Source organism: Trachemys scripta, chromosome 18, assembly GCF_013100865.1.
Source record: "Trachemys scripta elegans isolate TJP31775 chromosome 18, CAS_Tse_1.0, whole genome shotgun sequence".
Taxonomy (NCBI): Eukaryota; Metazoa; Chordata; order Testudines; family Emydidae; genus Trachemys; species Trachemys scripta.
Genome location: NC_048315.1, coordinates 8,426,235 through 8,442,150, shown reverse-complemented (window position 1 = coordinate 8,442,150; position 15,916 = coordinate 8,426,235). Strand labels below are relative to the sequence as shown.

The 15,916-nt window shown below is 43.0% G+C and overlaps 1 protein-coding gene across 8 annotated transcripts in view; it reads right to left on the bottom strand.

Annotated features, from left to right (window-relative positions):
- CCDC182 (coiled-coil domain containing 182) overlaps positions 1 to 15,916 on the bottom strand; it is a 129,969-nt gene that overhangs the window by 32,026 nt on the left and 82,027 nt on the right. Inside the window, exon 4 of one of the 8 annotated variants that reach the window (XR_004643426.1) lies at positions 6,750 to 6,788. The exons of 6 other annotated variants lie outside the window; for them this stretch is intronic. The gene's annotated coding sequence lies outside the window, so the exon portion shown is untranslated. Of the gene's footprint in view, positions 1 to 5,158; positions 5,613 to 6,749; positions 6,789 to 15,916 lie in introns of those variants that run through there. One more of the 8 variants, XR_004643427.1, reaches the window with a different exon arrangement.

Here is a 15,916-nt window from a genome sequence, read left to right as displayed (position 1 = left end):
GCAGCTTTCCCAGGCAAGTGCCATCAACTTCCACAGAATCTCAGCTTTTTTTTTTTTTTTTTTTTTTTTTTTTTTTAAATTACAGTTCTAGCCCTTTTGCTTGCAAAGGTTACCTTCTGAATATGAACTGAGAGGAAACCAATACAGTGGCCTCTTTGATTTCAGCATTAGATAAGGCCCCAAGTCTGCAGACAGCTCAAGTGCCACTGCTGCTGCTGAGAGCCTTCCCACGTTGCAGGAGAGTGAATAAGGACCAGGGTATTTGCACAGATAGATCAGAACCCCACACAGATTTCCGTATTTGCAATACTTTTAATATTTATAGGGCACTCAGCATTGCCACCCCACACAATTTAATTGTGAGCCTTGTAATATCTGTGTTTTTTCGTAAAGCCCCAGCTCCTGGATTCATGGGATTGTGTTAGAATTTTCGGTTTTAATTTTTAAAAAGTACATTTCTAGCCCTCATGCCTGCAAACAAAACCTTGGAAACATGACCAAAGTGCACACTAAAAACATCAAAAATCAGAAGTGAAAAAGGACCCAGCTTTTTCTTTTTTTATATATTGTCCATGTATTTTAAGCCAAACCCATGATTTTTGAATGGGTGAGGTTGCAACATTGCTTGGATAACATAGTAATGAGCGTGACATGAATGTCTTGCTCAATAGATGACAATATGCGATGTTAAGCTTATCGGAGCATGTGCAATTGTCCAATTGTCCAAACACCTAACTTTGGGCAAACACGTGCTCCACTTATGTGCATAATCAGGAGGTGGTGCTGTAGTGATACACAGACAGAGCCCTCTGCACTTGTGATATTAATGGAAACCGGTGTAGTCTATTTATGAAAACCTTGACCTAGAAGGAATTCCTGCCTAGCATCTCTGTAAACAACTAGTTGCTCCTTTAGTCAATTTAAATAATTAGAGCTGCCACTTATTTACATTTTAAAGCAGTGTGTTTTTTTGTTGTCTTGTAAATTTATTATTGTGTATTGGGAAAGCCATCTGTAAAGGCCAGAAGGAGGGCTTCCTCTTGTGCTGACAGACATGTTGCTGTAAACAGATCCTTTTTCTGTACCAAAGCTGTTTGTGTCATCTTTCACAGATTTTGTTTCTTGTGTATTGTGGCAATAGCACCATAAGGATTCTCGCTAGCTCTCTTTTTAAAAAAAAGTTGATTTTTTTTAATCCACATTTAATGTTAGTACTGAGGAGTTCATCCATCTCTTCCATCCTAGTGCTAGCGACTAGCCCTTCGCACCATGCACAGCTTCAGACTGCCAGATCATCGTCCAATCCTGTAGCTCACTTCCATGGGATTAATCTGTATTGTGCATGTGTCTCACCACATAAAACACTCAAGAGGTGTGCACAGCTGCTGCTTTCTCCATTGCCTGTTCATAATTCAAACGCTATTGTGGGCGTCAATAACGGGCTCATGTACCCGAGAAGGGAGGCGCCCAGCGGACAATTCTAAGAGGAGCCAAATCAGCTGAAAAAGTTGGCCATCAAAGCAGAACTGCACCCTCAAAAATCCAAGAGGGCCCCAAGATGCAAACATAGTCCATAAACAGCAATACCATTGTACAAAATGGGCACCCAGCTACTTCTCTGGCCTTTCATTAAATAAAATGACAGCTAGAATATACCAAAGAAAAGAGACACATCCCAGGAGGAAAAACAGGGCTGGGAGGTCATTCAGGACCATGCAAAGATTCAAATCATAAACTTGGCTAGAATATTTATGCTGCAAATCTTGAGCCCAACAGGCTTTCTACTCCCAGCCAGGTTAGAAATATCTATTGCTACTTCTAATCCCAGCCAGAATCAGGCAGGAAAATGGAAACAGTCAGTCACATTTTTTGAACCTCCCGAAAAGTGTGTGTGTTTTGAGATTTTTTTGGGTGGAAGGGACAAAATGAGGTGGGGGGAGGAGGGAGGTTCAACAATCGGTCTTCATTGCTCAAGCTAGTTCTGCCTTCTTTAGCCATGCAACTCCATCTGCTCTCTTTCTTTTTAACCTATGAATGCAATAGAAACAGAGATTCCGGGATCAACACGCTGAACAATCCCCATGGACAGGTCTAGTACCTAACCACCACATCTGCATCTTGGAAGCCCTTATTATGGCTCTGAGAATTATTACTATTAAATTATTTGTAATGTGGTAGCACCTGGAGGTCTCAGCCCCATTATAAGTTACATGGACTTTGCAAATAGAAAAAAAGGTAGGTCAGATTTTGGGTCTTATATGAACCTTGATTTATGTGCCTTGCTTTTCAACTCCCAGCTTACATACTGAACAGCTCTCTCTTACACACACATTTCTATGTTAGCAAAAGCCAGAAACAATCAAGCAGGATATCACTGCAAGGCCAAGCACAAGGGAAAAAATACGTGATGTACAAGCTAATCTTGCACATAACGTGGCATTAACAGCATTTCTAACTAGTAAGAACACGTAGGTTATGTGTAGTCTGATTTTGTTTCACTATTTGGCTTTCTAAAAATCAGTGCTGGTATAACTGTAGCATCGGAAAAATCCTACAGGAAATGGAGAGCGGGCTGAAGGGGATGGCAATGAGATCCGGAGCCTTCTACCTCTGGTTCACCAACACGACAATACAGGACCAGTGGGATTGAAGCTTCTAATATGCAATTGGTGTTTGCTGGCCTGTCTGAGATGAGTTGGTGATCTCAGTTCAGTGCCTAAAATCATGTGTACTGTACAAACAGAGCACTCTTACCAACAAAGCTGCACTTTTTACTAGTATAATAAGATCACACACACACACACACCGGAGCAAAACAAAGTCTACTGGTAAGAGTCCAGTTTGGTCAGTATAGCTGCATCTACGCTAGGGGATTCAGCTGGTACAGCCAAGTCAGTCAGGGCTCACACCTCTTCACACCCCTGACCAACCTAGCCGTGCCAGCAGAACGCTGTAGTATAGACCTTAATAGTCAGACATCCACAATTGGCACAAACAGGAACCCTCATTAGCATCCTCCACAGAGAAGCCAGGATTAAAGTGGTCCATAGGAAAACTATCTCCTCATCCCTAGAAGTGTGCATTTAGGTACTTATATGGCCCATGTCACTGTAGTATCAAAGTATCTCACAGATACTAACTTATCCTGTGAGGTAGGGAATCACAGTCTCAGTTTTACAGATGGTAAACAGAGGCACAGAGCAGTCTTACCCATGGTCACACAGGATGGGTGTGGAAGAGCTGGAAAATGAACTCCAATCATCTGACTTGTGATTGGTGCTTTAACCACAAGCCCAACTTCTCTCTCCAGGTCTGGGCTGAAGCTTGCACTCCCACTGCCTGGACAGTACCTACCCTCTGGATAAACACAGGCCTATCTTCTGGGGTTGTTAACTCAGGGCCAGACATTTAAAGGCATGTAGGTGCTTTTGAAAATCCCTCTAGGCACATAACTCCTATTGAAATCTCTTCAAAACACCTTCAAAAACCTTGACCCCCTGGTGCCTTTCATAAGCACTACATTCAACAAAATAATAATAATAAAAACCAAACAATCACATGGGATTGCTAATATCAACGTTGTAGAAGTTGCAATGGAATTGCTTTTCTCTTTGTTAAAACCTAAGCGGCTCTGGGTGCTTTATTCCCTATTCTCAGTTTCTCATTAATGGGCAGTTCCTCAGTAGGGTTATCACACAAGAGAACCATTCTAGGCTTTTCTGCGCTCATCCTTTGGGGCACTTCAGAGGGGGAAAGTCTGAAAATATTCTTAAGAGGGCACATAACATCCTTCCCCTTTTCACAGATGGAGGAAACAGCTACAGGATTAGCAGGAGACACTGGTACAAACAGAACACCTGCCAAAATGCACCAACTCCCTTTCCCCCTTCTACAAAAAACTCCATTCCCTCTAACCTGAATCTACAGGAGCAGGGAATGCTCGGCTGAAGTCTCTATTGAAAACACACCTGCAAATGTTATGAGCATAGTGGTAGGGATGAGAACATTTCTGGGCTTAGATAGTTAAAAGTTGCCCACCACATAGGTTAACTTTCCATTGTAACATAGACGCTGGCTCCATTGCTAAAGAGCTGACAGGATCAAACACCTTTAAAACATTTTATAACTAAAGTTCTTCCAAATATAACAGAGGATGTGATTCAAGAGTGCCCATGCACTGGTGAACAGATAAGAATTTATTACAAGTGTCCTGCAGCATGGATACAGTTATACAGAAATACCATCCAACCATCCACTAACCACTCATATACACGCTCAGCCCAGCAAAGGTACAAAGCAGACTTCTCTCAGATCTCTCCTCCACTCTCTTTGTATCTCTAGTTGAGCTTTGTACAATGCAGACTGCTCAAGACAGGCAGTGCCTATGCTGTTCTGGATCAGATATATTATGATTATTGTGCTAGCAGCTAGGAGGTCCCGTCATGGCCCAGCCCCTCATTCTGCTAGGCACTAAAATCAGACATAGAACAAAACAACAGTGTCAGCCCCACAGAGCTTACAAACTAAGGACCTGATGTTCAGGAGGTACTAAGCCTCCAAAAGTCCAGTTGAAGTTGATGGGAACTACGGCTACCTAGCATCTCTGCAAGTCAGGCACTGTGAATTTTACCCCCTGGCATCCATCAGTTCTGTGTGTCCTGCCTATACATTTTCAGATGTCCCCACCCTCCATGGGCTATCTAAACATACTACAGCCGCGGTTTTCAACCTTTTTTCATTTGCGGACTCCTAAAAATTGTGAATGGAGATGCAGACCCCTTTGGAAATCTTAGTCTGCAGACTCCCAGGGGTCTGCGGACCACAAGTTGAAAACCACTGCTCTATGGGAACGATAACCTTTCGCAGACCCCTTAGCTATAGTCTGTGGACCCCCAGGAGTCTGCAGACCACAGGTTGAAAACCACTATATTACAGTATCAAACTAAGAAAATATACTCTAATTTGGTAAGGATAATTGCAACTAATAGCCAGGAAGGACCACTTGGACTGTGGTATAAGCTCTCTCCCACCCCGGCCTAAATATAAAAGGCCAAGAGTGCATGCTACCCATTTACAAAGGAGACATACAACCTGTACGATTAAAATGGGAGTTACCAGATGTCGGTGTTAAAAGATAAAACAGAATTTTTAACGTTACCTGAATGTAGAAGTTTAGATCTTGCAGAAATACCAGTTGTCAGTTGTGATGCAATTCCATTTGGCATATTAGGTACACCACCATTGACATGCCACTGAATCTCTTCTCTGACTAATGCCTTCTCTGACTAAATGCCATTTTTTCTGTGAGAAACAATTGTCCACTAGTTATGCCTTGGGAGGGGGAGGTCTGTGACTAGCTAACACATTTTTAAACATCACTCATTCTACTAAAACAAGCCATAAGAGCAAGAAAGCGGCGGGCAACATTATGTCTGCACCCTGCCTTCAACAGAATTTGACAACACTTAGCTGCAAATAAACCCATCTCCATAGATTTCCCTTTTTTTATGTAATCTAGAGTCACGGTGGCCCTGTATCCCCAAACACCCTGATTACTGCAAATGGTGATGTTGGGGGGAGATTTTTTGTGAAGCTGATCAGACAGGCTAGTTATCCAGCTGCCCTTTGCCAGCAACAGTTCTAGCGCTTCCTGCCAGCCCACGCATCGCACACTAATTGACATGACATATTGACTGGCACTCTTCCGGGGAGAGAGCAAAAAGGAGTATGCATACCATTCCAGCTCGGTAATAATTACTGATTAAAAACTAGTTAAAAGGCAATGAAGACTGAAACGTACATTAACCAAACGACCCTCATCTATAGCAAGCCACAGATAGATTGGAGCGATTATGAAATCATCACTTAAAATGTCTACAAACATTAATGGCTGTTTGAATTTCCTGAAGATTTATCGTAAAGCTGTTAAGTTCTTCAGTGTTCTGACTCTCCCCCCTCCTTCGCTGCATGAAAACATATTCGCTTGGCTTTGTTTGTGAACATTGACGTAGGCATCAAGTCCCTGGAACCATAAATACAGTGTCTATTTTTAAACCTTTATAATGAAATCCTTTACTCATTGTTTTCTAAATAGAAAATGACACTGTTAGCAATATTCATCATTTCACAGATGTTAACAGGACCAGTATGCTTGCCATGCTGTTACCCATAAGTGAAATATTCATTAATGCTAAAGGTGTAATAAACTACTCTCCCCCTCCCCCCCCCATCTCCCTATAATTTAAAAGGTTTTAGTGTTTGTGTGGATATTGTCTAGTTAATTTGGGGCGATTATCTCTGCAGTCATTATGGGGCACCTTGGTGTCTTGATTTCACATGAGCATTTAATCTTTTATTTTCCACTTATTTAAAACACAGCAGTGAATGAAACCTAAAGAGCTCTCACATACCAAGTATGCAATCAAATTTAGTTTAAATAAACATCGGGGGGGGGGAGAGAATATTCTAACAGTCAGAATAAAGATTTCAGTAGTTGGTCTCTGTTCATTGCTTTTCTTCATAGGGCTTACATTCAGTATTTTAGTGGGTCAAATTGGTCCCCCGGCGTAACTCCCATTAAGATATGAGATAAGGACAAGATAGGAGTTCAGAGAGCTTTAGCCAGCTTACCTGGATATAGATGGGTAATCACTAAACATTAGTCTATTTGCTTAGGTCCAATATTTTGAGGAGCATTTACAGACCCAACCTTGCAAACCCTTAAAGTCAGTGTCATTGGGACTACTCACCTGAGCAGACTGCTTGGGAAGAACGTGCCTTCTTTTGTCCTACAGAGAAAAAGTCATTTAATTCTCTGAAATGTAAGTGTCCTCCTTCATGGCTCCCCAACAGCCCAGTGGACCAACTGATTCTGTCTGCTTCTGATTTACACAAATAATCAGCAGTTCTGCAAGTGTCTTTGATCACTTGCTCTTCAAAATTTCCTTAGCCTTAATCAATCATTTCCATTTTGCGTTTTACCAGCCAGAGCTTTTACTCTTTTCTAGGGCTTCACTTTGGTTGGATTTTCCTTTTCTGACAGACATATGTTGGACTCAAATAACCTCCAGATTCTTGCCATTAAACCACACTTTCTTCTTCCTCAGCTTTCCTGCTTCCTCTTTCATGTAGGAGTGTATATCTCTTCTGGGACTGTTGTGGTTTCTTTAAGTAAACTATAACCCTGACAATAAAGATTTGTAATTAGCTTGCACATTTAGTGCACATAATTTTATTTAGTTGCTATATTAATTTTCTTCCTTCTCTTAGTCCCCTGCAGTACATATATTTTAAAAAGGGTGATCCTAGGTAATTTATTTATCCCGTTGAGCTGTAATGCTTCCTCTCCATTACAGCAATATGTCCTACTATGGGAGGGACCTGATCATGCGTGTGTGTACCACTGCTTGCTGCTGGATGGAATCAAAACTGCTTCCCTTTGCATCATTTTTGCCCTATACTGCTAATTGACAAGGGAGATTCTCCTTTTGTTCAAGTGCTAGGGGCCGGTGTTTCACCAGGCAGGAAGATCCAGAGTCCATGCCCACTATCAGTGTCAAGTTCCGAAAGGCCATGTTGTGCAGCTCAGTAATAATTGAAGGATTACAGGTGGCCAAGAATGTGTTACAATTCAATCTCCTACGGCAGTTGTTCTGAAACAGGGGTACACGTACCCTTGGGGGTACGCAGAGGTCTTCCAGGGGATACGTCAACTCATCTAGATATTTGCCGAGTTTTACAACAGGCTACTTAAAAGCCCCAAAGTCAAAACAAACTAAAATTTCATACAGACAATGACTTGTTTATACTGCTCTATACGCTGAAATGTAAGCACAATATTTATATTCCAATTCATTTTATAATTATATGGCAAAAATGAGAGTCAGCAGTTTTTCAGTAAGAGTCTGCTGTGACACTTCTGTATTCTTATGTCTGCTTTTGTAAGCGAGGTGAAACTTGGGGGTACACAAGACAGACTCTTGAAAGGGGAACAGTAGTCTGCAAAGGTTGAGAACCACTGTCCTAGGTAATGCATAGATTATAAGAGTTAGACTGTTCCTGCGGAAAGAGCACTGACTAGATGGCAAGTCCAATGTTTAAAATTAGTAGTGATTTCTTCTGGGATACAGAGTTGATTAACAAAAAAAAGTGGAAGCCCTTAATTGCTTCTTTTACTCATCATGTAGGAAGAAGATGCTACTCAACCAGAAGTAGCACTTTGCATGTCTTGGTGCATGCAAGTTCTCACCTGAAAAACATTTTGTCCGGACTGACTTGAGCATCAAGAACATCCATATTCCCATTGCTCTAAACCTACTATCTCTCATTCTATATGAATAACAACCTACATAGAGATTCCCTCTGCTCCTCTTTTCTTCAACATGCCTGCCTTGTACTGATATACAAGGGGGTAAGGAATAATTTTAATGATAAACTATGGCAATTTTGCTCTTCAGAAGATAACATGTTCAGACTTAACTCAAGGTTGCCAAGTGAGAAACCAATACTAGGTTTATTTGATTCTTTAAAACTACTTGATAACCAATGTGACAAGGGCACTGAAGTCTGCATCTCTATTGGAAAATAGGAAAGTGTCAAAAAGAGGCAGTTGCTGCTGTCTCTGACACCACTGTAATTTTAAAAAGATGTACTGTATGGTTTGTCAAACTGGATAAACTGAGCCTGGGTTCTTTTAAAGTTAATACATCGGCCCTTGTCTTAGGGCTACTCAGTTAAAGTCTCTACGCTTCCATTTGGCTCAATACTCAAGGCTAATTAGGATGTCTAGCCTGCCCTCGTGATAAGTACTCCTGTAGTTTCTAGACACGTAACCCAGCTGGGGAATCCAATCAGGGCTGACCCCATGGGTTCTGAGCTCATCTATTTGGCAACGCTTCTCTTCTGACTGTACAATGAAATCTTCCTAAACTACCTGCTCCATGGGACAGGTTTATACCTTGTAGCCAAGCAATCTTGGCAATGCCAAAGTCTGAAAGCACTAGGCAGCCTTGCAGTTGGGGGGAGGGCGTGGGGGGAAAGATACACCACTATAAGACAACTATAATACCACGCTTTCCTCACAGCATTGCCTACTGCCTCCAAGCTGGGCCAGGCAGTCAACAACTGACGTGCTATGTCATTTAAAATAACATGGTTTTGGGGAGATGCAGCTTTTTTTTTTTTTAGTAAAATGAAAAGTATGATTTGGGGGAGAGGGGGAGTGGTTTTTTTTTAAAGTCCTTTCACTCAAAGATTAACGTTTTCTCCACCCCCCACTCCCATCTTGCAAAACAGTTGCATCTTGCAGAAAGTGGGACCCTTTAAGAGGCTGAATAAAAGTGTTTTTCCTTGCTGGTTACTGCACTTCACTTGCAACTCCTGACAGCTTTGAAAATGGGTCCAATCAAAATCATCATTTCATATTGATTTTTGTTTTTTCACCCTGACAGCGCTGCACTGAAGGTGTTTTCAAGTGTTACTGAAATAGAAGGCTAAATTTACCCTGCAATGCTTCTCCTTCTTGGTAGGCTGTTCTGTAGACAGTTCTCTCTCTCTCACTCTCTTTTTGTTTGTATTACCACAAACCATGGACAAATTGGGATACCATCCCTCCGCGCGCACACACGGACTGGATGAAAGCAGGGATGCAATTTCCCAAGCATCTGAGAAGCATGAGGCAAGAGATTCATCCACTCATCTTGATGAATTTACATTCATTTTAGCACATTTTATAAAAGTCTGTGTGTTCCTTTTGGGGATAATTAGATATCCATTTCATTTACCGCTCTAGAACGAAACTGAGTAAATTTTTTAACAGCGCACAGCCGCACTACAAAACAATTTAGGAAAGGAAGTGAAGAACCATCACTAGAACTAACGGAATCTACTGATGTAATTTAGGGAGGCAGAATGTAATCACCTGAACTGGAAGTTGGCCAGAACTCCTTTACTACTATTAAAAGTACCAGGGAGTCTTCAATGACTCAAGTGGGGAAGAGCTTGGTTTTGTGCCTTATCTGACAGAGGACAGCCACAGCAGCACAGACATCCTCACTTAATGTTTGGTCATTAGGTCAGGACTGAATACAGAGGAGAGCATCACCAATACCACCTACAGAATCCTCAGAGTTCTCCCACCCAAGTGCTGACCCAGCCCTACAATGCTTAGCCTATGGTATAAGAGCAGCAGGTAGTATGGCTTCAGATAGCCTGCTTGCATGTCCCACTTTCTACATTGCCATGAACATACAGTTTAGAAGTTGCAGAGGGCAACCGATTCCCTGCTCCTGACACACGCCTGCTCTGGCCCTTAGCTGTCCCAGTGAGAGTCCTAGCCTATGCATCATAGTGTCATAGGGCCATCCCGACTGGATTACTCTGTCGGCAAGCCATAGCATCACCAGAGCTCCCTGAGTTTCCCCTCTCCAGTGAGCCAATAACTTCAATTCAGGTTTTCTTGTCTCCGTACTACCCCTCTTGGGGGCTGGTTTATTACAACATAGTCCAAATAGTCCACAACAGAAGTCCCAAACATGTAGTCCATTTCTCAGCCCAGTCCAAGCAGTCATTAAAACTCAAGACGTCTCGTCCCTCGATGCCCCACATGCCACACAGCGGCCTTCAATCATGCCGGGACTCTCTCTGTGTCCTCTCCTGTCCACGTACCAGGACTGCTGACCCAGCCCTTCCAACTGGAGTGCAACTCTGCTCTTCCAACAGGGACCTCCCGACAGCCTCTCTGCCGCTCTCCTTGCCTTCAGCCTTCCCCCAAGAAGCACCTTCTGCTTCTTTCCAGGACCTCCTCCAATCCCTCTAGTCTCCAGCAGCTCCCACCTACCCTTCCTGGCTGAACCAGCCTACTCGGACACACTGGAACTCACTAGGTCTCTCCCTGATTCTATAAAGCCCAGAGATGCTGTCCTGTCCTCTTAACTGGTCAAACAGGAGCACCTGTCCTGGCACAGGGGAGCCGGACCTACTTTATTTACAGGTCCCAGCCACCCAATGACACTTAAATACTATCGCTTATCCTGGCTCTAAGCTAAGAAACGAGTGCATCAGATGCTCAATTTTACACATAGCATGGTCTTAAAAAGATGTGACCAACATTTCAGTTCCTGCTAAAAAGCCAAGTTCGGGTCTTCAGGCCTCTGTGTTACCGTAGGAGCAGCTATCGTCACGAATGCATTCCTTACATGGCTTTAGATATTGGCGCTGGTCTAGGTAACAGGCAAACACAGAACCCTGAGCGGAGAGTCTCTGCAGGCAAGTGAAGGAGGAATGCATTTCGTTTGAACATGCATCGATTTTCAGTCTGTACATGTATTTCGTTGAGAATCTGTGTTTGTTAAAACTACAAAGAATTTTGTTTAACTCCTCTTTCCCATCTTGTAAAAAAGTTTCCCGCATCTCCTGCCAGGATTTCTACCTGGCATGTTGCTTGTTTGTTTTTAAACTGGCAACTGTAACATTTTGCTATGGAGCAGACAGATTTACATCAAGAATGCTCAGCACGCTATAAATCCAAGAAACAAAAACGGGCTTGGCTGTTCCCGACGTGGGCAGGGAGTTACGAAATCAATGAAGAAAGAAGCAGAAACAGCAATGTACAATTCCACCTTCGTTACACGTCAAGTCTGTGTAACATGAAACCTCAATCCGAACAGATGCTCTGTACAGACAGATCCCCGTGCCCCTGCAGACCACTACTGACTTCAAACAGGGGACCCGTCCTGTGGAGCAGTTTGCAAGACCAGGGCCTTCAAATGCTCCATCATACAGGCTGGGATTTGCAAAGAGGCCTAAGTGAATTGTGAGCCCCTACATCTCAAGCTCCTTTGAGAATCCCAGCCACGTCTCTCATTTCTATCTCCAGTGCCATCCAGAAGCAGCTGGTTGGAAGAGGCTAGTGGGTATTTTTCAGAGTCCCCGTGGCAACCCACTCCTCCCATGTGTATTGTGTGTTAAATGTTTACATAAATTAGTAAGATCAAAACAGTCACCTCTGTGATGGTATTTAATTGTGGTGGGACAGTATATAAAAGGGTCAGTGCAGAGACGTGGCGATCACATCTTCAGATATCAGACTGATAATATTTTTAAGTAAGTGGTTTACGTTCCCCTAACATTACGCCAAATTAAAAACGGTTACTCCCAGTGAGGTTTTTAAAATGATTTCCTGGGTGAAGGCAATACTCTGGAGGTGCAAGGCTTCACCTTTCCCCCAGAAGTCAGTCTTCTAGCCTCGGCTTTGCTCTTTTTCACTAATAGATGAAAATCACTCATCCAGATCAAGACAAAAGCCGCTCGCTCATGTTTTCCTTAGTTCCCTCTGTTGGCTATGGTGCGAGTAACTGATACAGGTTTCTCAACATGGAGGAAACAGACATACTGGGTGAAATCCTGGCCTCGCTGATTTCAACAGAGCCAGGGTATCACACATTATTAGCATTACAGTAATGCCTAGAGGCCTCGGGCACAGTGGGACTCTTGTCTTGCTAGGTGCTGTACAGATGCATAGCAAGAGTCCCTGCCACTTATCCTTTACAATCTAAATACGCAAGACAGAATAAGGATGGGAGGGGAAACAGAGGCACAGGAGAGGCCAGCAGTGGGAACAGACTCCAGCTCTCTCAAGTCCCCGTCCAGTGCCCTAACCACTAGAACACAGGGTGTCTTAGTTACACTTTAGTAATTTCAAATTTAAGATCTGCTCCTGCAAATCCACAGATTTTTGGAGCCTGCACAGTCTGGATTGAAGTGTACAGGTCCCACGTTTCCCAGTGCAGTGTCAGTGTGCACTCCATGGAGAGGCTTCATTAATCAACGTGTCATAGGCACAATCAATTATAGTGATTCCACAGGCGCTCTTACAGTCTATTGTGTACACTGCTGGGAAGACTAAGGACTCTCTAGTCTAAGAAAGCTCCGTAACTATGTGCTAAAAATCCTCCAGACATTTTTCCTAAACATCCCTCAATACTCCAGGTTTGTATTTATATTTTCTACTCACCGGGTGCTAAAATATTAAATCAGCAACCTACCCACTTTCTTGCATCCTAGGTCTCAATTTTGTTCAGTTAGATGGTAAGCTCTTCTGGGCAGGGGTTGTGTCTTCTTCTACCTCTAGATAGCACCTAACATTTTGGGGGCACTGATGTAATATAAACAACAGTAATACTAAAAAAATAGAGGAAAGTATTTTGGCTTTTTCTTATTTGCAGTATGTTTGAGGACACCCCCCCCCCCAATAATAAAATGCTTAGCATTTGTATAGGGTTTCACATCTTCAAAGCAGTATACAAATATTTTGTTCTTCTACAGCATCTTTCCTCCAAGGATCCAAAGAACTTTCTACACCTTACTTCACTGACACCACTGAGTGAAATGAAGAAAACACTACTCACTCACTTTTAAACAGTGGGTCTCAGCCAAATCCCCAGATCCGAACTGTCCCAAATGTTTGTGATTTGCGCTCTCCTTCTTTATCCATTTTTGCTGATGGAAGCACAGAGTTTAAGTGACTTGACCAAGGTTATGCAGTGAGTGGGTGGTAGAGGTAGGGATTAGAACCTGGAAGTTTCTAGCTTATCCCACATGTAGTCCAGTGGACCAAGCTGCCTCCCAGGTTTTCTGTTGTAGAAGTGATGTGTACTCTTATAGCGATATAATAATGTTCTAAGGCCCTCAGATATGAGCATGCAACTCCTCTCGATTTCGGTGGGAATTGTTGGTGTCTACCCAAGAGTAGAACTGGACCTAAATAAAGGGAGAATGTCCTGGGCAAAGAGTAGGGGAAGACTTGAGAAAATAACAGGGGAAGGGACAGTAACTGAGGGGGAAAAAAGGGATCATGGAAACCCAACCACTTATGGTACAGTACACAGAATCCTAAGACTAGCAGTTTCTTAACAGAATTGCAGTATAAAAGTGCCTGGCTTTTAATGACTGGTTTTGTAATGCAGTCCTTCTCCCCTTCCCATCAGGCTTGAACTTCTGATTCAGTTACCCTATTTTAATAGACTGCACCCGATTCCCAGTAGTCCCCATGGGGGTTTATAACAACATCCTTGCTCCTTCATTCTGCAATTGCTGTGAAGTATAGTGTGCACCCTGGGGCCAGGCAGTTTGAACTTGACACCATTAATTTCTTGGGAACACAAAGCTATAACACCGGCTCATGTATGTACACTCCATATGCCGCTGGATATACAGACTGAAGCTTAAACCAAAGACATTTTATTGCAGCAACTAAATGCACTCTCTCTCTCCCCTCCTTTTCCCAGCAATCCAGTTTGAAGAACTATTTTTAAATCTCAAAACAGTCTAAGAGCACTATATCACCTGTCCCTACTGAGCACTTACTGCTTTGGGTTTTATATGCTTGTTCCCAACTCTGTGTATAAATACTTTGTATTTTAGAAGCACTGTCTATAGATGATCATCCACCGTGAAGTACTCAATGAGGGCCCGCAGCCCCTTGCAGAATCATGTGAGGAAACTGGCACCCAGCGGCATCCCTTGCAGCTTTGTCAGTAGGAGGCCCGCGTGTATCAAGTTTGCGACTTAATGGAACAGTTGCCATTGAACTGAGTATATCGCTAGGACCATTCAGCGGAGGCAGCAGCTGTAGCGTTAGTAATTCTGTAACTGACAGCACACTTCAATATTAAGAACATGCATACATCTGTCAGTATTGATAGCCAATGACATTGTGTAAATGCAACCTCTGCGGAATACCCTGTGCTGGGTTTATTGATCAGATACGCTCTGGAGATTAAGCTCATTGGCTCTTTGGAGTGTCATGTGACTTTGGGCATATTATCGCAACTAGGTCAAACAAAGTAAGGTCACCGATGTAACACAGACATGGAGTGACAAAGTGCGACCTTTCGTTGTGATACCAGCTTACAACATAGCAGTGTTTATTTCTTGCAGCTCATGGTTAAAAGCTTGTCCTGCACATCCTTCTGTGCATTACAGTTTGTATCAATCAAAATAAAACTAGGCCCCCAAATGCAGCCAATACTAAAATGATGAAGGTATTCCACTTAGAGCCTTCAAACATGACGCTTAACAATGCTCTGCCATTAGCAATCAGCGTATCAGCCCGGCATTCTGGCCTGTTTCATAGAAAATCAAGAGGCAAAATAATTGAGTCAATAGTGATACAAAGGGATTGCTCCTTCAGCCCTATTCTTCGGCTAACAAGCCTTCAGCAGGGCTGAAAATTCAAAAGCTCAGGGAATCAAAAAAGAATTGATTTGATTCAGAGCTTCAGTCTAGGCTGTATTTAACACATCATTTTTGCTTGCTCTGCCATACAATAGAAGCTGTTTGAGGGGAGGAGGGGGGGGGGGGGGGGGGGGGGGGGGGGGGGGGAGACAGAGTGAATAAAGGAGAACACTAAGCAAGAATCACAAGGGCAGGAAAATTCACTCGCCCTTCAACTTCATCACTGGAATACACTGCACACATAAAGCCAGTTTCAGTAGGTAATGGTTCATGAATACGCACAAGTGGCACCTTCTAACTCCTCTTTGTTCAGATCAGCCCGAAGAGCGATAGACACAAGCCATGAAGTTCAGATCTCAATCTGAACTTACCCCAGTTCCAGGGGGTCTGGATCAGATACTCGAATATCAATCCACCCAACTGAGTGGGCTTGAAGAGCTCCAAGCCCAAACTTGGATGTAGTCCCATCTCTAGCTTGGAGAGAAATGCGGGATTCCCTCTGGACAGGATTCAGATGAATGTTTCTTCATGTTTGATCCACCTGGGTTCACATTCCTCTGTCCTTGGAATTTCTATTTTAGGTTTGAGTGAAACTCAGGTGGTAACTCTCGAGTTTCAGCAGGCTTGGCATCAACAACCTAAGCCTCTTCAGTTTTTTTATGCAAAACCCATGAACTGGCCC